At 36.2% G+C, this 23,520-nt stretch overlaps 1 protein-coding gene across 3 annotated transcripts in view; it reads left to right on the top strand.

Moving 5' to 3' along the window:
* The window catches only part of ENTREP2 (endosomal transmembrane epsin interactor 2), a 155,565-nt gene that overhangs the window by 34,494 nt on the left and 97,551 nt on the right, over window positions 1–23,520 (top strand). For all 3 annotated transcript variants that reach the window (XM_062000044.1, XM_062000043.1, XM_062000042.1), the window contains exon 2: window positions 17,523–17,579. The gene's annotated coding sequence lies outside the window, so the exon portion shown is untranslated. The remainder of the gene's footprint in view (window positions 1–17,522; window positions 17,580–23,520) is intronic.

The following is a 23,520-nucleotide window of genomic DNA, read 5'->3' on the forward strand; positions in this document are numbered from 1 at the left end:
TGGTAAATTCAAAGCTTCTTTGTGAGCTTTTTGAAGGCAATCAGAAGCAAGTAGAGCAGACCAAAGAGGCCCTGGCAGTCTTTGAAATGTAATTGTGTTTGATGTACTGTGTACTCAGTTTTTTTTTGCCACCGATCCTAAGAAATTTGTTAAAATGAAGGCATTTGGCAGTGTGTGATGAAGTTGGAAAATGGTCACATTTGGGCTTAATCCATTTAATATTATATGAAGTTTTTCTAATTTCTCAGGAGGTAGTTAGGAAGTTGTTTAAAAGTTTCTGCCATTGAGTTCTCAAGAGAGTTTAACAAGTCACATTACTAGAACAGTGAACTGAAACAGAATATAAATGAATCCATCTTAATCTAGCCCTAACCTAAATCAATTCCGTTTCCTGTTTCTCTGAACGTAGTAGGGTGATGTAGATGTTGTTTCATTAAGATAGAAAGAGTGCAGTGTTTGTCTAAAGGGCGGTGAAGTAACAGAACTGTTGGAGCTCTGTAGATGTCAATGTGATTATGGCACGTACTCATGAAGTTGGTTTGTGTTGTTTTTTTTTTCCTGGAAGAATACATTTCACTTGGAAATAAGATACAAGTTGTAAAAAAAGATGAACAAGACTTTATTTGCACAACTTAACTAAGCTAAATGAAGGTGGGTTTTATTACAGTGGGAATTGAATGCTGTTAGGCCTCTAATGCATAAGACTGTACTATGTGAAATTAATTTAAACTGCAACTTTAGTCACAGTGGTAGATCCACTACTAAAGGTCATATATAATGCTAGTTGATCTATAATCCTTGTTAAGCAAGCATGCTTGACGTAGCAATGTGCATCATTTTTTCTGGATTTTTGTTTCCTTCATCTCTGACAGTACAGATTTATTGTGTATAATATAGCTTTTATTTGTCCATTAATGATGCAGTAGGGAACTGCACTTTCTCCAAGACTGCTGCCTCTAATGTGTAACAATTCTATGTAACTCCTGGGAACAAATATTTAGAATAGAATGTTTGAATCTGGTGGTAACATAAAAATGCATATCTACTCTTCTAAAACTACAAGCTATTTTTCCTCTTAGTCTTGATATAGGGTGTCCACCATGTTTAATAGAAGTCCTTCCCTTAGGGTCACATTGAAATCATAGACTCATAGAATGGTAGGGATTGGAAAGACCCTTTAGAGATCATCTAGTTCAATCCCCCTGCAGAAGCAGATTCACTTAGATCAGGTCACAGCCCTTGTAGTCCTGGGACTTAATTTTTCAGTGGAGAAAGGGTTTCTGCAGACTAAGTGAGAGTGAGTTGTGGCTGAATGGCCATTTGAAGCATTAACCTGAGCAGTTTCAAGTATGCCAGGGTGTCAAAAACAACTTCAGACTGTGTTGGCATGCAGATAGCAGTGCAAAGCTGTGAAAAATTACTGAAAGATTGAGCAGTCTTAACATTTGCATCTAACTTTGGATCAGGTTAGACTCAGGTTTTTTTGCTAACAGAGGAGAGCTTGAGATCTTTCTCATTCAGTCTTGTTTATTTTGGAAGCATAAGGTAGTGTGAACATCAAGAAGATTCAACAGCACCAGAAGGCAGATCACAAAATCTGGCAAATGAGTTTATGTGAGGTGAGGTCTCATATGAAGAGTGGTATTTTATTCTTGCATTATTTAAAAAATAAAAGTGGAAAAAGTTTGAATTTGATAATCCAACTTGTTTTCATAACCAGTGTTGAATAAGATAAATTTCTGTCTAATGTTTCAAAGTTTATGTCTTTTGCCCTTGTTTATGATAAATTACAACTTGCTGTTAAAATGGGATTAGTGTTATGCATCAGTAATCTCCTTGAAGGTCTTATGGAGTGAAAATATACATTGTTGTAGTCACTCTGTGAGGTTTCTGGGATTCTCTACTTCTCCACTACCACTCCCTTTGCACCTAAAATGTCCCTGGGTTCTGATTTTGGAAGTAATGTTATACTTTATTAAGTGTTTGGACTAGTATTGCACGAATAATCCATTGCATTAAAAATCACTGAAATATGGTGTCACACGCGCCCCAGATCTCTTGCCTGCTGATAGCTTAAGCAGCCTATACATCAGAATTAGACTTTGATTAGAGAGTTTTTGTTATTTTTTAATTTGTGCTTTATATTTGACTTTAAGTTTGGGGTATGACATATGTGATATTTCAACAGAAAATAAGTATGATTTTGCAAAGTAGTTCTGTAGTCTAAGCTGTAAGTCCATGTCAGCATGGTACCGAAGAGCTTGGTGCGAGAACAACTCCTCTCTGTTAGTTAGATCATTCCAATAGCATGCCTTCTCTTTTATGAGCTTAATGGCTTTCATTACACAGTAGGATGTCATTGAAAACTCATTTTCTTGTGGCTGCATTGTGGAACATTATGGATGGTTTTTGTCATTGGAGTGATATGCTATTTGCTTCTTTCTAAACCAGTTAGAAATAGGTTTTTATAGAAGTCAGTCTCAAGGGTTGTCATACAACAGACATTTTATATGCTGTAAGCAGCATGTGAAATTAATGTATTTTAATTTTTCAATAATAATTGTGAATTATTGTATTTGAAAATAGAGCTCATATTCTAAATGATGTTCTTTGTTCATCTGTTTTGACTGTGTGTTAACATGATTTCATTCATACAATTTGCTGCTGACAGGCTCTAGGTATTTAGGCCTCTGAGCATCATGAGCAGGGACCTGGCTGAAATGTAAAACAGCTTCTACTGGCTGCTGATGGCACTTTGATTTTCATTCACTGCCATCCAGCCTGGTGCAGATCAGGTGGAAGTGCTTCCTGATCTTGTCTCAACAGAAGACTCATTGAAATAAGATTTACTTTTTGGGAGTGTGAGTTGAGAAACATTCTCTAGTCATAGTATGGCTGTACCAAATCAAACTGATGTGTCTGCGTAATAGCAGTGCTTGAGTGCATCTCATGTTGGTGAGGTACTATGAAACTCATTGTTGCATTCTGTGGGAAAGAGGTAATCTCATTTAACACAATGTGGCTTAATATAATAGATATTTTTCTGCTGTTGTCTGTAAAAAAATTTAGCGAAATTTTGGAACTGAGCTGCTGGTGGATTCTGCAGTTCAATTTATTTTTAAAAAGAGAAGGCATTAGTGTACTATTTCTGAGTTAAGAATAAAAAGCTTTTGAGAAAAACAAGAACATTTGCATATAAACATCCGAAAGCTTAAAAAACAGACCAGTCACAAAAAACTTTGGGAAACACAAACATCTCAATAAAAGAGTAGTTACATTTGTCCCTTCTCATCTTTCTTGATAGTAAATTTGGGGAAAAAAAGACTATTTAGGTAAACAGTTGTGCTTGAGAACCTGTGTATGTTTTTTAAATATAGAGCTTTTGTTAATAAATTCCTTCTGTGAAGTTTATGCACAAAAATTTATTATATTGATGTAGTGGTCTTGCCTGGGCCAGGTTTTTGGTAGCAGGAGGGCTACAGGGGTGTCTTCTTTAAACAAAGTGTTGCCAGAGGCTTCCCCTGTAGCTCATAAGGTTAGGACCAGTCAATTCAAAGCTGGACCCTGCACCTGACCTAGGCCTGGCCAATTAGTGATGGAGGTAATACCTCTGTGAATAAGATATTTGAGAAGGAGAAGAAGCTGCTGTGCAGTTGCTAAATGGCAGCAGCAACAGGGAGAGGGAATGTGAAACATCTCTGTAGACACCAAAGTCGGTGGAGAAGGAGGGGGAGGAGGGTGCTTAGGCCCTGGAAGAAAGACACTCCTGTGATATGTAGTGAGGACTATGGTGAAGCAAGTTGTCCCCCTGCCGTCCATGGAGGACCACCAGGAAGCAGAGACCCACTCGCAGCCCGTGGAGGACCCCCCACCGGAGCTGGTGGATGCCTGAAGGAGGCTGTGACTTCATGGGAAGCTCACCCTGGGGCAAGTTCCTGGCAGGAGCTGGGAGTTCGTGGGGAGAGAGGAGCCCACGCTAGAGAACAGGTTTGATGTCAAGACTTGTGATCCTGTGAGGGACTCAGGCTGGAGCAGTCTGTCCCTGAAGGACTGTTCTCCCAGCAGATGACCCACGTTGGGGCAGGGTGTGAGGAGCTGCTCCTGTGGGAGGGTCCATGCTGGAGCAGTTAGTGAGGAGCTGCAGCCCATGGGAAGGACCCACGCTGGAGAAGTTAATGAGGGACTGTCTCCCATGGGAGGGACCCCACACTGTAGCAGTGGGAAGTGAGAGGAGGCCTGCCTCTGAGAAGAAGCAGCAGCGAAGTCCATCTGTAACAAACTGAACACAACCCCCATCCTCTGCAACGCTGGCAGGGAAGGAAAGAGAGTCCCGGGAAGAGGAGAGGTGGGGTGAAGTGTTTTTAAGACAGTTTTACTTCTCATCTCTCTGCTCTTATTGTTCCTTTAATAAATCAAACCTTTTTCTCCCTGAGTCTGTTTTGCTCGTGATGCTAATTGCCGAGTGATCTCTCCATCCTTATCCCAACTCACAAGCTGTTTGTTATATTTCTGTCTCTCTCCTGTCCAGTTTGGGAGGGGGAGTGATTTTATGACTTGATGGACACCAGGCTAAACCACCACAATTGATAAAGAGGTACATATAAAGTATCTGTACATATAAAGAGGTAAATATGGTTGTATATTTGAAGTATAAATTTCATTATAACACTTTTTAAAGGAGGGAGGAAGAGTGGAATACTCATTGTGTGTTGCATTTCTGATTTATCTTGACACATTTTGTATGTGCATGTATGGAGATAGGAGGAATGTAAAGTAGAAAAGAAAAACAGACAAGCTATTTTTAGTGAGGCTTCTTTGGAAAGGAGGATGAAATAAAATTGCAGGTGGGAGTCAGTGTACAAAATTCTATGGAGTTGAAAAGGAAACTGCTAAATAGAGGAGGAGCTAGGCAGCTTGTGGACTTCAGAGGATTTTGAAGTAAAACCACATTGAAAGAAGATTTATATTTTGATCTTGAACCAATTAATGGGAGATGAGAGTAATTTTATTGCATTTCCTAAAACTACTCTGTAAAGCCAGGGTTATATTAAAGCCTTTCTCAGTTATGTCTAGTGTCAGTCTTAAAATGGCATAACACATTTTGTTGGTATGAGAATGCATATTTGTAATTATCTTAAACATTTTGAATTTTGTCTATAATTCACACCTGTAGTTATTAGATTTCATTACCCTGCGAAATTTGCAGTAGATTTTGTAAAATGTATGAAATTCCATTTGAAGCAGGTGTCCATGCATTTTATAAAAACAACAAAAAAATCTGTGTTATCAATTGATGCAACTGAGAGACATCTCAGCAGTGAAGCCAATGGATGGATGGGTGCATGGTTTTAATTACTCTCTTCAGGTGTAGTTGAGAGACATTAAACAAGATAGGAACATGAGAACTGAAGAGGTACTGCCTGCACCATTGGTAAAGAATGAGCATCAGGCTCTAAAGCAGTTGGTTTGAAATGTTTTGTAAGCTTTCAATTTATCTTTTAAAAATGTAGCCGTTTATAACAGAAGCCATAATGACTTAAAGAGAAAATATTACTTCAACTCCCAAAGCAGTTACTGCGCTATACATCAAGAGCAACAAAAATGAAATTACTATATAAATATTTCTGACATGGGACAGAGTTCTTCTGAAGGTCAGAAGTGATTGGTGGTTTGTACTAGCTATTAATTCAGTAAAACACAGGGAGGTTGGTAATATTAGAAAAAAAAGGTGAGAAGGATTTTTAACTGACTTGATGGAAAGTATGTGCATTTGTATCTTTAAATTTAATTTGTGTCTTTATATTTGTATCTCTAAACTTTTCTATTGTATCTAGTGATAGGACAAGGGGTAATGAAAAGAAGCTGGATGGAACACAAAAAGTTCCATTTAAACATAAGAAAAAACTATTTCACTGTAAGAGTCACAGGGCACTGGCACAGGCTGCCCAGGGAGAGTGTGGGGTTTCCTTCCTTGGAGGTTCTCAAAACTGGCCTGGAAGCCTTTCTGTGTGACCTGATCTAGGTGGAGCTGCTTTAGCAGGGGTTTGGACTAGATGATCTCTAAAGGTCCCTTCTAACCCCTACCATTCTATAATCCTATGAAATACTATTAAGTTGCCATTGATTCTGTTAACTTTTCAGGGAAGGAGCTGTAACTATCACATAAACTTGATGATTTTGGAGCAAAGTCTTTGGAATTAGTCTTACTAATGTCCTTACTACTTGCCATTTAAAACACTTCTTATTGTGTTTTATTCAGCAGCTTAACCTTGAGTTACATGTTGGTTAAGTTTCTGATATTCAAGAAGACTTCTTATTAACATGTAAGTTCACTAAGTATAAGTTACAGTAATTTATTGTCTAAGAACAGAAATTTGAAGTCCAAACATGAGAAAATCAGTAAGCTTCAGATATACTAATTCTGCTAATTAATAGTAATAAATTACCTTGAATATACTTCCTAGAGTAGTGAGATCCTTCGGGAAAAATGACTTTAAAAATTGCCAACTAGATGCATGATGTCACAGACATAAAATTCATCTTTAGAACTGTTGGGTTGTCAGGGTATATGGAAGGCATCTATCAATCCTGGTATTAAACCTATGCTTGTGGAAACTCATTTGTCCTTTTATGCTTAAGTACCTTTTGAACGTGGTGACTAACAGTCTGTCATGGTTATAGATGCCTGGGAGGGGTGTTTTTGAAAAGGTAATAAATGCAGTAGTGTAGACAGCTTCCACCATGAGTGTAGCAAAAGCCAGTAGGCTAAAGATGAAGGTAGTGTATATCTGTTATAACTATTTAATATTTGCTCTGTCCCTTTCTATCTCTAGCCTCAGTTTGTGCATCCTAACCTTTTCTTGTATCTGGTAGCATGCCCCTGGAGTGAATCACTAATTATGTTCATTGGAGTATGAGATTTATTACTTTTTGATTAACCTTGCAAGTGCCCTTGTGGCAGTGCAGTTAGGAATGTACTGGAGGACTAAAGTTTTTACTGTGTACTAGTGGTACGCAGAAGCACTGCATTTGAAAGCTCTTCTAAGTTTTAATAACTCACCCACCCCAACTGTTATTCTTGATGTTTAGATCACTTTATAATGTACCTCAGCTTTCATCCCTTGAGAAATTGTGTCAGTAATTGAAAAAGTCATCGTCTCATTTCACTCATCTAAAGCAATCTCAGCCTTCATTCTTATAATTATTGGAAAAGCCCAGCAGCAAAAATCTGATTAGTGATTTCTTAATGCTACTGGAAAATAACACTTCCAGAATAATTTTCGATATTGAGTCAATGAAACAAGTCACGATTGGTGTGAAAATAGATTAGGAAACATCTGAAGAAATTTATCACTGTTTTTCTTCGTCACAACACCATGATAAATATCATAATTTTTTTTGGTAACTGAAAGACTAAATGAAAATTCTGCAAGTGGAAGTCCTCATAGCTGAGTAATAGCTTTTCCTTTGTAATGGAAAAATCATGGGATCTTTTGTTACTAGAGATAAGATAAAGTTTTCACCTTCTCAGCCCTTCAAGAAATTCAGCTGTAACTTATTTGAAAAGAATTTTAAATTTTCCAGTATTTTTGGAAAGGAAATTCAGTATAGTTTTTGACTTGGAGTTTTTTTTCCCCCTCATAGAAACTATCTTTGTAATCTACTGTATGAACTGCACATAAAGCCCAAGAAAATAAATATTCAGATTAGAAAATGTTAACACTTCAGTGTACAATACCTGTACACAGATCTATCATATTGGAAAAACTGCTTCTAGTTTCACTGATTTCTTTGGTTAAGTGCATTTTAATTAAGCTTTTGACTGCTGTCTTAGTAAAACCTTCCTACTTAAATAGATCGGTAAGCTATCCAGAGATGGTCTAAGCTATTGTAGAGATGTTGAATAGCAAAAATGGGCAGGAAATTTCTTCAGTCAGACATTTTTAAAATAATTACTTGGTTTAGCTTTCATTTGGAACATTATGAAACATTCAGTAATTGGTTATGCAATAGCGTTGCTGGTGGTGTTACTCGGAAGTAGTAGTGTTCTGGTTCACTCATAGGTCATTCCAGATGACAGAAATTGCTCGAGTTCTGTGGGGAACCTCATTTTAATTTCATAGAATTGTCCAAAACAGAAATTGCAACAGAATATTATGTGATCTCTCTCAAATCTTATTCTGAGTTAAAGATCTTCACCTATGAAACAGCATGTACAGAGCTAGGTCCTCAGTCATCTGTTTGTTTCAAGTTTATTCATGAATATTCTAATAAATTTGAAAGCATGGAGGATTGGTGGCAAACTACTTAGTTTCCTTTATGTTTAAATACCCCTACACTAATAGCTTTGTGTCTTATTAATACTCATGCACTACATTATGGGATATACAAAATAATGTAATAGTGTCTTCTGTGAATCTGTTTAATAAAAACCAGATTAGAATTAAGACTATGTAGTGAGTCACTGACACATCAGCTCTGTACTTAATATCTTATTTAAATCCCTGTCCATTGCTTTTAATACACTTTGCATATTATAGTGAAGTCAAGCATAACAGATCTAAACTGCTTGGAAAAGTAACATGTTTTCCAATTACAAATGAAGTCATAGGTTCCATATTTGTTTTTCTGATGCATACATGCTTTCTCAGCCCTTGTTTTTCTCTGTATGTTGAAGGAAAAAAATCTGTTTGGATTAATTCTTTTTCCACAAAAATAATAATGTAGTATAATTTTATAATATTGTTGATTGTTTTTATTAACAAACTAAAGATGTGAAACAACAGATTTCTGATGAATATGGAGGCTATTTCATAGAAAAACAATGACAAAACAAAAGAAAAAGCTTACCCTAGAGCTTAAAATGAGATAAAAATTGTGTATTGTTAATACATTCTGGTAGCAGTGTCAATGTATAGGCAATTTTACTGTCCTGTTCTTGAGGGGGCACCAAGGGATTCTGTATCTCAGCTCCCGTTTCCATGGCAATTAGAATTAGATTAGTTTTAGGTTCACAGTGAGGAAATGAGAGAGACTGAGCTATGATGCAGTGTTTGTGACTCTGGAACCTGTGGGGTCTTTTTAGAAAATAGCTCAAAACTGTGCTTAAGTTGTTGCTTTTCTGGTTGCTGTTGACTTGCTTGTATTTATCTTGCAGTGCACGGATGATTTGCTTGTAGTTAGGCAGTCGGATGGTACTTGTGCTCTTTGTGTTCACAGTGATATTGTCTTTAAAAAAGAGATCCTTGTTCGTTCATTCCCACCACTCTTACTCCAAGAGATTTTCATCCTCATTTTTTTTTCAGGAATTGGAATGGACAGTAATATTACTGGTAGTTTTTTCTAGTCCCCTTTTAGCAAATTCTTCTTCTGTCACAGTTCTTTTACCTACAACTTGTATTTCACTTTACCATCATTTTGCACTAATAAATTGCAAGATGCTGCAAGGAGTAGTATTATAAGATTTTGTACTCTGGTACTAATGGGTCTCATTTCTGTAGTCTCTAAATGTGTGATACTTGTGACATTACTCTCACAATGTTTAATATTGGTGTTTTCCTAAATAATTATTTACTCCTCACAAGGGCTACTGTTGATTTCACAGAAATGTCACCCTTGAAAGTATTTCAGCTGTTTAGTCTCTGTGAAGTGCACCTGGACTCAAAGATAGTTGGAAGTATCAATACTTTTTAGTTCAAGTACAACTGAACTTCACCCTTCTAGGAACATTTAAATTGGCAAAATGAAACCTTGCAACAATCTTGTCCTATAGAGAAGAGAGAGGAACCTTGGGATGTGTAAGTGGTTTCAAGCATTCTGAAGAGAGTTGTTGTAGTGTTTTGCTGACAGCACTGATAATACTAGTGCTGGAAATACCATTATAGACCTCCTTAGCTATGGTAAATTAGACAGCCTCCTTAGTGCTCTGCCCTCTCTGTTCAGCTGCCTTGCACGTCAGCCCATTTGTGTTCTGCCTGGCCCACCTTGATGGATGTTTGTCTAATGTGCTGTTAACAAACTCTGGTAATTGGGATTCTATAGCCTATCTTTTCTACCAATGCTGAACTGTCTTGAGCATCAAAAAGTTTGTCTCAACCCTGAATATCTGTTAGTGTAAATGTAAATCAATTATTTCTCATTCAGCCCTTAGGGTACTTGAAGAACAATTGATCAGTCTCTTCTCTGTAATGACCTCATTTTTGAAACTGCTGTTACGTTCTGTCTCAGTCTTTTCCCGATAAAAGCAACTTGCTTCAACCTCTCCTCATAGGAGATGCATTCAAATCAAAATTGTATAGAGAATGACAACGACATGAGAGTCAGAAGTAGAGATCTTTATTATGCATAAAACATCCCTGTCGAAACTTTATTTTAATCTTAAGACCTCCTAGCAAGGCTTTTCATTTTCCAGGGCAAATAAACAGAAAATAGAAAAGTTCTAGGATGCTTTAGAAAAATGTTAGAAAACAATGGTGCAGAAACTCAGACCAACATAAAATGGTTTTTATTTATTCCAAATTGAGCACAAAAGATTAAATATAATATGAAAATGTAAACATGGCCTTGGACTTGAAGAATTGTGGTACTAGCAATTGATCTTCTTTATGTCTTGGGACAAAAGGAGGACATGAAATCCAAGTTCCAAAAAGCTGCAAGTCCTGAAATTGTGAAGAGGAGTGATTTATGGTTTCTTAACTACTTCTTGACTCCTGTTATCAAGAATAATTAAAGGTGACTGAGAGCTGTGTATATTTTTCCTCATTTGTACAAATATTCCTGTCTTTGACACTTTTTTTACATCTTGTTTATCCTGCATACCAGTTTGATAAATCTGCTATTACAAAAGAACAAAAAAAGCCTTTCTTAAGAAAGCATGACAAGTAATATTTTGCAGCCTGCTTTTAAAATCTAGACTGAGATGAAAATGAAATTTTTTTTTTTTTAATTGTGTGAATTTAGTGTTGTTCTTGATAACCAGGTGCTTTACCACAGCATGTTGAGGGACAAAAGGCAATGGGTGTAAATTGAAACAAGAGAGTTTCAATGTAGGTCTAGAGGGGGTGGGAAAAGTTCCTCATGTATGTTGTTGGTAGGTCCTAGTCACTTGGTTCCCCAGTGATGGTGTTGGTAGATTCTGGAGTACATGTGCAGATAGATAGTTTGATTTCTAGTTTATCTGGATACATTTACAACATACATTTTTTAAAGCATATGCATACACATCTGTGAACATATGGATTTAGTTCCTTCCTGCAAAATTTATATGGTCACGCTTCTATGATCATAAGTCTATTAGTAATCATAGTCATATAATGTATAATTAATATTTCTCTTCATTTAATTCCACCAAAGTTCTTATATACAGTAATGGTAATTTTTTCCTATCACATTTATCCCATCACATTTATCAAAACTTGTCAAATTTATCCATTTTTCTGGGATTTCATTTTAAAAGATTGATTAAATCTGCTTACAACATTATGTAGAGATATTGATAGTGTTAGAAACGTAATTAGATTGCCCCAGACTTTATGCCCAATGCCATGCACCATTTTGGCTTAATGTTTTAAAAAAACATTCTGATTATTTGAGTACAGTGTTTTGTTTTGGTTTTTTTTTATGAGCACTTTGAACTGAAATCACACCAGAAATACCGTGGAGCTGGATTGTTTGGGAAATATGAAAAGCAAGGGCCAAATATTACATAGTGTGGAACAAGCCAGTTGAGATCAACTGATCCAGAGACAAGCCTTCTTCTTGTGGTTCCAAAGACATTACAAAATTAGCTTCTACTTCAAAGATCCAGTTTATTTTATGAGACTGAAAGATTTAATTAAGGTGCTTGTGGCTCTTAGATTTATTTGGGATGCAGTCAAGTAGAGAGTTGTGATAATTCTTTTGCATGCACTTTGCTGTTTTAAGTTAACTCATTTAACTATTTATCATCCTTCTCTCTTCAAACAGGAGGTGTTGATGAACCCTAATTTAAATTACAATTTGAAATCAGAATCACATTGCTCTCCAAATGCTGGAATTTTACCAGGAAGGTGGTGTCTTTCAGTCTTGGCTCTGAGCCACACAGGTAGCATCTAGAACCCTTGCATATCTTTAGTCATCCTTAGACTTTCTGTTACATGACTGATTAGCAACTAAGCAAAAACTTTAAGACCAGAGTAATGAGAATTATGCATCTTCTCTCACTTTCTTTGGATTTTAGCATGCTGCAAGAGGTGCCAAATAACCTACCTACAGGTAGTGGTAAATCACTTGAAAGTGACTTTATCTCAACGTGATCACACTACGTAAAGCTCTTGTGACTCTAGTATGCAGTACCACTACTTGATCACTGCAGTACTGTGTAGCCATTGCATACCATTGTACCAAAGACTACTGTCATCTCTTCAATTTCTTGGTTGTTTCTAGTCTCAAGTCTTGATAATCTGGTCATTCATAGGTAGCAGCATGAGTAACGTCTGTTCCCTTAGTTGTGACTGCATGGTCAGTCAATGGGATGGATACATGTGCACACAAAATTATTTGTCTGCTGAGATTCTTAAGAATCATTTACTGGGTACCTGTATGTGTCAGAATTTCAGTTCAGACTTCACTGTCAAAGGAGAGATGCTTTCTCAAAAAGTCATACTAGCAGTTAAAAGTACAGGAATACACAGTCCTCTACTGTTTCTTCTATGTGAGTGAGTCTTAGAATTTTCTCAGTGCAAAGAAGGAATGGCCTTACCTGGCACTGAAGGCCTTTCCTGGTGGATTGGATTATCTGAGCACTTGAGCTTAGCCACTACTATATATCATAGCTCAAAGATGGAGAGTTTTTGAAAGAGTCCTTGACTCCTTTATACTTGTCTGAACAGACAGAGTTTCAATAGTCTTCTCAGCTGTTGTATTTTCTCTATCCCTTAAAAGGACCCCTTGGGACTTTGGAAACTTGTTTAAGCACTATTTATATAGTTGTGCCTTTATTTACTCTAGTATATTGCTACCTTGTCTTTTGAAATAACTTGCATTTGCTAATTTGAAATAACCTGCATTTGCTAATGGTGTAAAGGCATCTATTAGACTGCAAAGTAAAGGGTTGGTGTTGCCTTATCAATGATACCTTATCTGTAACTATTTTGCAGGTGATTTAAAGATTTTTTTTTATATAGTTATATATTTTTTTAAATTCAGTTATTACTAGAGCTCATTTATACAATTAAGTTCTCAAAATTATAATTTGATTGGGTGGAAATGCAGATATGTACTATGTGCTATGTTACGGATTCTTTTCATTCAGATAACACAGGAACTTAGGATACCCACTATTTGCATTATTTAGTATCTCAGGAGAAGGAATTTCTTCAATTATTGAAAACAACCTGTGTGCTTATTTTAATGGTAACTGAATCCATTGACTAGAGAATTTGTCTTGTGTTTATAAGCTGAAAAGTGAGGAACTCATAAATTTGTAGAAAACAAGTGGATGATTTGACATAAGAGGCATCAGCCTGAACAAGAAAGAAGAAACAAGAATAGACAATAAAGCTTGGAGTTTTCTGAAAGTCAAATGCTCTAAATTAGACTAGAAAAGCATTGCAGGTTTGGAAGTTGTACTGAGAAAAAAAGAAGAGAATATTTTTATTTAACAAATAAATACTTAAGCATCAGTAATTTTACATTTCAATAAATATCTTTACCTTGGTAGAGTTTCACTATATCCAATGTGTATTTAATATTTATAGAAATATAAATTCTATTTAGTGGGGAAAAGAAGTTTAAAGGAAGTGTACAGGAGTGTATATATACGATAACCATTGTGGAGAAAGACTTGAAGATGATTTAAGATGTATTGAGAGACTTTATCATCTGATATGTCCCGTATTAAAAATCAGAGCCTCCTAAATTTCTAGAGACTTAGTTGAGTGTGGAGAGTTGAAAATGCTGGAAAAGACACCATCAAGGGCTTTACAAAAAAGTCCTTTGTTTGCAGTCCCTGAACTGGAAATTTTACCTTCTGTTTTTGTCTTGACTCAGCATGCGCCTATTAAAGTAAATGCATCTTTTTCATGCATAAGCATAGCTTATGCTAATGATAATGGCATTTTCATATGCATGGAGAAAGGTGTTCACACCTAATGTTATTGTATTTCTAGAAGTCAACGCAGATGTATTGTGTTGATTTTTTTGTTCTGTGAATCAGTGCTGTTTTTGTAGTCACCAAGTACATACATCTGTATGAATTCTGCTTAAGGAAGGTGGCAAATCTATGTTTTTCAACATGTTTTTAGTAGCTTTGATTTATTTTGATTATTGTGTGATTGAGGGCGGGGAGTTCACTGCAATTCAGCAGATAGATGTTAGGTCCAAGCTATTAGATGAATGTCCTATTCAGGCTCTGAAATCAAACTCTGTTGAGAAAGTTAAGTAGGCAAGTTGTTGAAATCATCAGACTTGAATTTACTTTTTATTTAAGGAAGAAAAACCATGTACGCAGCATTAATATGATACAGTGATTTAAACCAAACCAAAACATTATTAATGACCTACAGATTGCAACACTGAGCTATAAGAAAACTACAGTGTTTTGACTACTGATGTAAAAATAACTCCATAGAATCATAGAATCGTATTGGCCCTTAACCTTGTGAAAGCAAATATGTATTTTACATAATACTTCCATTGTATATTCTGAGAGATTACTATAAGGTCTTTTGGACCTGTAAATTACATAATATTGTTCAAATAATTCCTACTTTAGTATATAAACCAAGTGTGATTCTATTTATTTTATTCAATATTGGCATTGTATTTATAAAAAGTAAAAACTAAGAGAAAGCAAAATATTAAGGGTGATTTGTATGGGATTTTGTTTTCTTTTTTTAAAACTTCTGCAAGACCAAGAAAAATCTTCTTTATATTTCATTTGGTGTATTCTAACAAATGTTCTCTTGTGGTGTTCCTTGTGTGCTTTTTTCTTAATTATATTTGTGTGTACTGTGGTCTAAAGTGTTGATGGCACTTGACATTAGAAATAACTACATCTCATAATAAAATAAGTTTCTGGGTAACCACAGTGATACTAGGGATAAATATGTTTTGGAAAATTACATGACAGCATTCTTGAGGGGGACTCTTGCAATGGCAATATTAAAGACAGAGAGTTGCAATATCTATCATCACTGTATACTGAGAGTTTATCAACTGGTCTGACTGCAGTTGACCTTTTGCATGGTGAGCCAGTGTGGTGAGTGCTGTGAAGCTCACCTTTTCGAAACAAAAACACATGTACTTCTTTCATCTTGCAAGGTCTCTGTAAAGGTCAAACACAGTCATAGTTCAGCTGAACAAAAGGGATCAGCTCCTTTCTTGCGTCTTCAGGGATGCACAATGCCGTGAATATATCAGACAGGAGGGGGAGAAGATTAATTCACAGAAGGAAGGTAACACAGTGAATGAAAGTAAAGATTTGCAACTTATAGGTAACACACTAGAATATCTGGACTCTGAACATATGACTTTATGACTGAGACATATTGGCTTATGTACGAGTATTTAATGTATCAATACGTGTTCTATTTTGGCAAGCCATTTCTTAGTTTTCCTAAAGGCTTTTCTTTAATAATCTCACAATTTCAGCCATCTCATTTATTTAATTGAGAGTATGTTGCTGTCTAGCCTGCAGATAAACTAGCTAAGCTTGTCATTTTACCTTCCTGAGTGCAGTTTCACATTACAGGTCTATCAGCCCAGAGACAGTTATCGTACAGCAGTAATAACGTGACTGTGTGAGCAAATTTAATTAACTGCAAAAATTGAATTCTCAGCTTTTTCCTGACTTGGCCAACATCCAGATGTATGTGGATGATATGTAGCTTTTATGCTATAGGAAATGGTGTGTCATACACACTATGTATATTGGTGTGTAGGGATTATCTTCATAGTCTTTGGTATCCATATCCTGATTTTGTTTCATTTTTTACTGTGTGTCTCTGCCTTGTTATTTGTTACACTTGTTTTTGGCTTAAAATCTAAGGTTGAGGTTCTACTATGAAACTTCATCTGAGGCAGTTTTCTTTTAATGATATAGCTGCTAAAGAAAATATCAAAAGGTACGTTTTCCAGCATGCTGTCTTCCTGAATTAAGTTTTCAACAACTGCAGCAGCTGTGTGGATATTATAAAGTTGTGAAATATTTTTGAAACTTGTTTATAATATGAGTGTCCACAGAGTAGACTTGGTGAAAGCTTAAACTGTGCACTCTACAATCTGATTTCTCTGTATAACCAATAGCTCTTTCTCTCAATTCACACCAAGCAGCAGTAGACAGACTGTTCCCAGTCTGGTTCCCAGTACAATGTACATTGCTTCTGTAGTGCTAGAAATACATTTTAAGTTGTTATGCTCTACTATTATTATACCTAAAAGATTGCTAGTAAAGCATGAGGTAGTGGGAATAGTGAGTTTCTGACATTTGAATTTCAACCAACTTTGATTATAATTTCATGTAAAGGGTATTCATTAGCTTCTGAGCTTCCTTCCTTTTCAATGACAAAGGTTTGTAGAGAGCAATAATGATACTAGAGCTTACTCTAAGCAGTTGTGGGAGGATTTCTTCGTGATTGTATTGGGCTAGCTAAGTGTATGACTTATTGTTAGACAAATTCTTCACAAAAACTAAGGTGAAAAAATGACACTGCAGACTCATGAAATAAATACATCATGTGTTATTTTCTCTGTTTATATTCTAGTTTATTTGTATTCTCGTTTTTAATTAAATGATCTAGTGAAAAGGTTCCTCCACCCCAGGGTCAGTATCTCTCAATATCCCTCACCCCAGTGCTCCTTTTCCTCTCTCTTATTTCCTCTCTGTTTTTAACTCTATATAAAATGTATGGTGTCTCAACTGTAATTGGCATGTTATTTTAAAGTACCTATGATCAGTTTAGATGTATCATGATCTGAATCCCCCTTGCTTTTGGCTTGTACTGGAGACAGTAATATATCTGTATGTTAAATGTAGGTTTGAAATAAACACATGTGGGCTTTTTCAAACATAAGATTCAAGTAGTGTTGTTGGGTGGATGGACAGAACAAACCAAAAATCCCCTTTTGCTACTTTAGCTGGATACCCTGACTAATTTTTTTATTATCCTATAATTAATCCCCTTTTTGTGAGCTAATTCTCAGTAATGGTAAGAAACCACAAGAAAATGTATCCTAATAATTTATTCTTCTTTAGTGTTGGTAACTTTTGGGACTGGGAGAGAAGGTGTTTGAAGACCTGTTGTGATCTAATCAGAACTAATTGAATCTGGGAGCCGGATTGAAGTCTATTTTAAAAGCAGTTTAGTAGTACTTCTGTTTAATTTTTATTGAGAATAAAATTAAAACATCACATTTAGCAGTTGATTTCTAGCACTCTGGAAATATACATGACTGTGTATTAAGATTCATCCTGATATATTTTTTTTAAATGACATCAATATAAACCTCATATCCCTTTGGTGACTCTGATGTCTTTATTACAGGTGCTGTTGTCAGGACTGATTGGTGTTGTTTCATGGAAGAGGCCCCTTTCACTTGTGGTGAGTAGCATTGTGGCTTTAATCATGTTACACAGCCTTTAGACAAGCAACTAACGTATTCTGTGGAAGTAATTCCCAGTGGCTTTGTCTTTGTGTGGAAGCCTAATAGTCTTTGGAGATGATTTTCCAGTGGTGTTATGTATCCTAATATATATATAAACACTTAGTATAAAAGTGTTGGGACTTCGAGGTTGTATTATATAAAGTATTTAAGTGTCACCAATATTAATATCTACTGAAGTCTGGGAGAGCTGTAACATTCAACGTGTAAAAATGCAGATATCTACTGCACCTTCTTTGCCATTGTTACAATGCTGTCTTGCTTTTTAAAAATGGTAGGGCATGCTTTAGTAGTCTACATGTAATAACTAAGGAATCATAGACATTCTGAGAAACAAGTACATTTAAGGAAAGGCAACAATCATGCTGTAGTTGATGGCGTGAAATTAAAAATGGCTGAAATAGTGAGCATTGTTGCCTAGTAGATACATGTAATACTGCAGAATGGCTCAGGTTAACAGTCAGTCATGAAATATGTTACAATTCTCAGTAATTGTTAATGCATTTTCAAAACTAATACTGAACTTAGCCTGTCACTATTATTGGTCTGCATTTATCTTCACATTTAACTTAACTTGCCTAAAATTGCACTGCAGATAAATATTTTTAACTAATTATCTGCATCAAGAAAAGTGTGGCCAGAAGGTCAAGGGAGGCTCTGCTCTTCCTCTACTCTGCCCTGGTGAGACCTCATCTGGAGTACTGTGTCCAGTTTGGGGCTCCCCAGCTCAAGAGGGACAGAGAACTTCTGGAGAGAGTCCAGCACAGGGCCACCAAGATCATCAGGGGGCTGGAGCATTTTCCTCATGAGGAAAGACTGTGGGAACTGGAGCTGTTTAGTCAAATATCTAAATGGTGGATGTCAGGAGGTTGGGACATCCCTTTTTTTCTATTATATCTTTTGACAGGACAAGGGGTAACGGGATAAAGCTGGAACACAAAAAGTTCTGTTTAAACATAAGAAAAAAACTTTTTTCCTGTGAGGGAGCCCTGGCACAGGCTGCCCAGGGAGGGTGTGGAGTCTCCTTCTCTGGAGGTCTTCAAGATTTGCCTAGATGCGATCCTGTGTGACCTGATCTAGGTGGACCTGCTTTGGCAGTATGATGGACTTAGATGATCTCTAAAGGTTCCTTCCAAGCCCTACCATTTTATAATCCTATGGTATGTATGGAGAAAAGCATATTTCAAATTGAAAGCTGTTCTTCTTTGTCTGCAAATGAGTTTTCAGCTACATTATGGATTTTGTTGTGAGATGCCTGCACTTACTTAATAGTTAAAAGGAATTTATGCTTCATATGTGCATGCTAATGGAGTTTCAATAGACCTGCGAACATAAAGCAATATTAGTTTCAAATCAATCTTATTTAAGAAGCTGAGATGACTCTGTCACTAAGAATGTATTAGCAGGTAAATGTTGCCTTTGAAGAAGTGCATACATAACATGGTAACATACTGAATGCTAAAGGTAGTTACAAGAGAATATAATGGAGAGTATGAAATGGAAAGATCTGCATTACTAACATTAAGCCTAATTAAAACCTCAGGTATATCTTTCAGTATTGTGAACTAAAGCAGTAGTGTTAGAACTTCTAATATTTTTATTTTCCTTTCCCTGAATCACTTTTCATTGCTGGTAAAGAAAGGGCAAATGGAGTTTGTACTGATTTACTGGTTGATGCTTTTACCAATAGATGAACTCTGTATGATGTGCAGAGATGATGGCAAATAAATGGGCCCGAAATGAGGTAAAAGTGAAGAAAATTAATGAAACTGAGTGCCCACAAGGAAGGTAGCAGCCAAGTTTCTGGACTAAAATACAAAAAAGACACATTTTTACTCACCGTTGGTGAGCAGGGAAAGCTTTCACATTAGAATATCAAAGACTGAAATGTCATGAATGGGCAATTATCATAGAATCATAGAATGGTAGGGGTTGGAAGGGACTTTTAGAGATCATCTAGTCCAGCCCCCTGCAATTTCTCAGACCTTGTCTCTTTAATTTTTTAAAAGCAAAAAATGAGTGTGTATGAGTCCTGGCCACAGTTTGCCCAAAAGCAATCCCTCCCACTTCAGCAGTGAGCCAGAGGAGAACAAGAGTAACCTGGCTGAGCTCTGCTTGGCACTGCTGCAGGTTGGCCCAGGGCAGCCTTGGGAACTGATACTTTTGATGGAGGCAACAGTTATTCGAACGCCAAATACCTTAAAATCCATCAGCTGCTTTCCAGCCTCAGAGGTAGCCCTGTCCAAATGAGGCCAATATTGCTTTTTTTGGAAAGACTTCTCCCATCTGCACCCTGCGGTATGTGAGGCCTGAAGCCTGCTGGAAGCAACCCCTGCCTGTGTCTGGAGGAGGACAGTTCCCCAGCAAGTCATAACATTGCCAGCAAAATGTGGTATGACTTGAAGTCAGGGACAGCAACTGGTGTTTTCTGTGAGTTATGCTTTGCCTTTACAGCGTTAAACGTGAGAGGGAACCCATAAACACTTAAAACCCAGGCCAAGCAGTCACATGGCTACAACTACAAGAGCTACAGCTCCAACAGCACTCTCTACAAGTCTCTGACAGGAAGTTGTAGTGAGGTGAAAGTCAGTCTGTTCTTTTGAGTAATGTGATAGGACAAGAGGAAAAGGCTTCAAGTTGTTCTAGAGAAGGTTTAGATGGGAGATTAGGAAGAATTTTCTCACTAAGGTGGTTATTAGACACTGGAACAGCTTGTCCAGAGAGCTGGTGGAGATGAGGTGCTGAGGGACATGGGTTAGCGGTGGCCATGGCAGTGTGAGGTTAGTGGTTGGACTTTTGATGATCTTAAAGGTCTTTCCCAGTCAAAATGATTCTGTGATATGGGAGAATACATACAGGATGGGAGTCGTCATTTGATTGTCTTAATATTACTCTGGTTATTATTCTGTTTTTATTCCCATATATTTCATTCTACCTAATGATCTTTGTTACTATTAATTTTTTACTTGGTACCTGGGAGTGCTTCCTCTCTGATTAAAACTGAATAGAATTGTAATAGTATTACCTATTGGAAATACTTCAAAAGAAAAAGTTATCCTGACAGTGAAAGAATCTTTAAAGTCTATGTTTAGTACCCAAATCTCATTTCATTTTCGTCTGTTACGCTTTGCTGCTTGCATATTACAAACCATTAAAGCTAAAATAATAATTCTGAATTGAGTGCTTGTACAAGTCTGAAATCTAACTAAACCTAACGCTTTTCAAATTAGTTGCTTGTAAGAAACTGTAATTGCTGCTTACATCATTGGAATAAACAACATTCATGTATCAGAAATGTTATTCAGGACTATTGAGACTTGGCTTCTTTGATTCTTGAACACTTGCATCTTGTAAATTCAGCCAGGCTTAGGATGTCAGTTCATCTAATGAATTGTAAATAAGCAGTTGTGGTCAGTATCATTCAGGGAAATAAATATAAAAGGGAATAAATAGTAAATTAATACTCTCAGAACAGCTCACCTTCCTAAAATCTGCTCTAAGAAATTATTTCTTTCAAAGTGTAACTTTAGTGCTCACGAGTTAGATCCTGTTTGTTTTTCTTGTGTATTTCTGTACTGGTGTTTGGTGGTGATATAATAATCAATTGGAGGAATACGGAATGGTGATGATGGTTTTTTTCCTCTGTGTCTGATTAAGCTGTGCAAATAGCCAGAGCTAGTCATTTTACAGTGGCTACTTAATGTCTGGTTTTCCTTGTTAAATTGTAAATACCTTTTTAGCGATTGGAACCTAAATGTGCAGGGTGAGTATTTGTTCTGATTATGCAATTAATATTGTGTAACATTACAGCCTCGTGGCACAAAGTACCCTTAACCTGCTAATGAGTCATATTTCTTGTGATCTATTTGTATAATACATATGCAAAATACATATGGTCAAAAATTACCTTTTGAACTAATTTATAGCATTGTACACAACTGTATATAGGCTTACAACATATATGTACTTTTTCTTACCATGTGTTAGAAAATCTGGCATTGTAGAGAGTGGTTACAAAGATATCTTTATTATTTGAAGCTTATAAAATTAAGCCATACACTATCTGTGACATTCTGAAAACTGATGAAACTGATAATATTTTAAGGTGCCAGTTTCTGACATAATTTGGATTTGTAAGTAAAACAAGCTTGGTTTTGCACCAGTGCTCTGGCTGTCACTGAGCAGTTACAGCATCAAAGCTTTCTCTTTTTCCCACTCTGCAACCCTTACTTTATTTTTTCCTTCCTCTTTGCTTATTAAACTATCTTTGTCCCACCCCACAGGTTTTTTAACTTTTATTCTTCTGATTTTCTTCCTGTCTTGCCAAAAGAGGGTGTGAGTGTCTGTGTGGTGCTTAACTGCTGACCAGGGTCAACCCCTCTTTTAATACTCATTTGAGTTTGCCACTATGTTGATATTTCTTTCACACATGCAGTGTCTTTTTAAATGCAAATGCATTATTTTCTGCAGGCAAAAATAGGAAGTTGAAGAAGTAATAAACACTAGTAGTTCATAAGCTGTTAATTTCTGACTGTGTTATGTAGTATTGTTATAGAAATGAATGGCTGATTGCATGGTTTAACACTTTGGAACTGAAGACAAAGCAGAGAACAGTTGTGTATTTACAAGACATTAGCATGAGTTGTGTTTTGTATTATGCATTTAGTAAAATATTTACCAATGTGTACACATTAAGGAAATTTTACTGTGAAATTAATGTGCAGAAATAAAATTACCCATAGAAGCTCTCATGCTAAATTGTCTTTACATAGCTTAATTATCTAGAGGATTCACTAGATTTTGTTAATCTGAATTTTATTGGTTATCACCTAGCCATCAGTTGCTTACGTTGCGTTGCGAATGTGTGAATCTGTCTGCTATCGAATCAGTATTTACATTTATCAGAGGAGATGCTTAGGCAAAGGACATCTTTAAATTGCTTATGAATTAATTCTGACCAGTATTTTTCATATATTTCACATGTTTCTGCATTAAGCATTCTCTATTTTTAATTGTGAAATCTCAGAGAATTTGTAGTGCTTTTGGGAAGTCCTTCAAGAGACCCTTATTTGGAAACCAAGTGCTGGCTTTGTCAGGATCACTGCTTAAGGTTAAAATGCTGTGATGAAATAGTAACTTATTTTCTACTGGTTTATGGAAGTTTCTGAAAATTGGAGGAGAGCTTGTGTAGCCCCTGAGGATGAATTACTTGGTACAAAACTTTAAACTGTGCAATGAGATTATTTTTCTGGTACAGTCTATGGTAATTGCAGATCTGTTTGTGCGATGGAGATTAATTCAGCCTCTGTATTGAGCAGAAAGCTTCTCTGTTGCCATCTGGTATTTGAGTGATCCCAGAAAAATATTTTTACATTTCTAACTGGAAGCTTTTACAATAAACTGATATATTAAATCTATCTTTCAGGAACAGAGGCATGATTTTTTAATATCTTTGATGTCAGTAAACACAATACAGTACAACCCTTCTTAATAATAAGTGATCTTGATTACTCAGAATACCTATTTAAAAGCATTTTCTATAAAATCTGCATTTCTGATACAGTTTCATGCATTAGAGAATGTGCAAATCTGTGCATATACCTTTAGTAACCAGTAACAGGCTCAAAAACCTGGTCCATACTTTTTCCTCAGGATGTTTTCTGATATTTTTTGGGTTTTTTGGCTTAAATGAAAGAGGATGCTGTTTCAGTGCATTATCTCTTCAAATATACTATTACTCCATGCCTTTTCTTCTTTTTTTTTTCTTTATTTTTATAAGCAGGAGTGAGCTGCAGTGCAAGGTCTCAGACTGCACCTGTGGTAAGAATCAGTCAAATGCTGAACTTAGAAATTATTTGACTTAGATTAGTCAAATAGACT

This window comes from Colius striatus, chromosome 7, assembly GCF_028858725.1.
Source record: "Colius striatus isolate bColStr4 chromosome 7, bColStr4.1.hap1, whole genome shotgun sequence".
Classification (NCBI taxonomy): domain Eukaryota; kingdom Metazoa; phylum Chordata; class Aves; order Coliiformes; family Coliidae; genus Colius; species Colius striatus.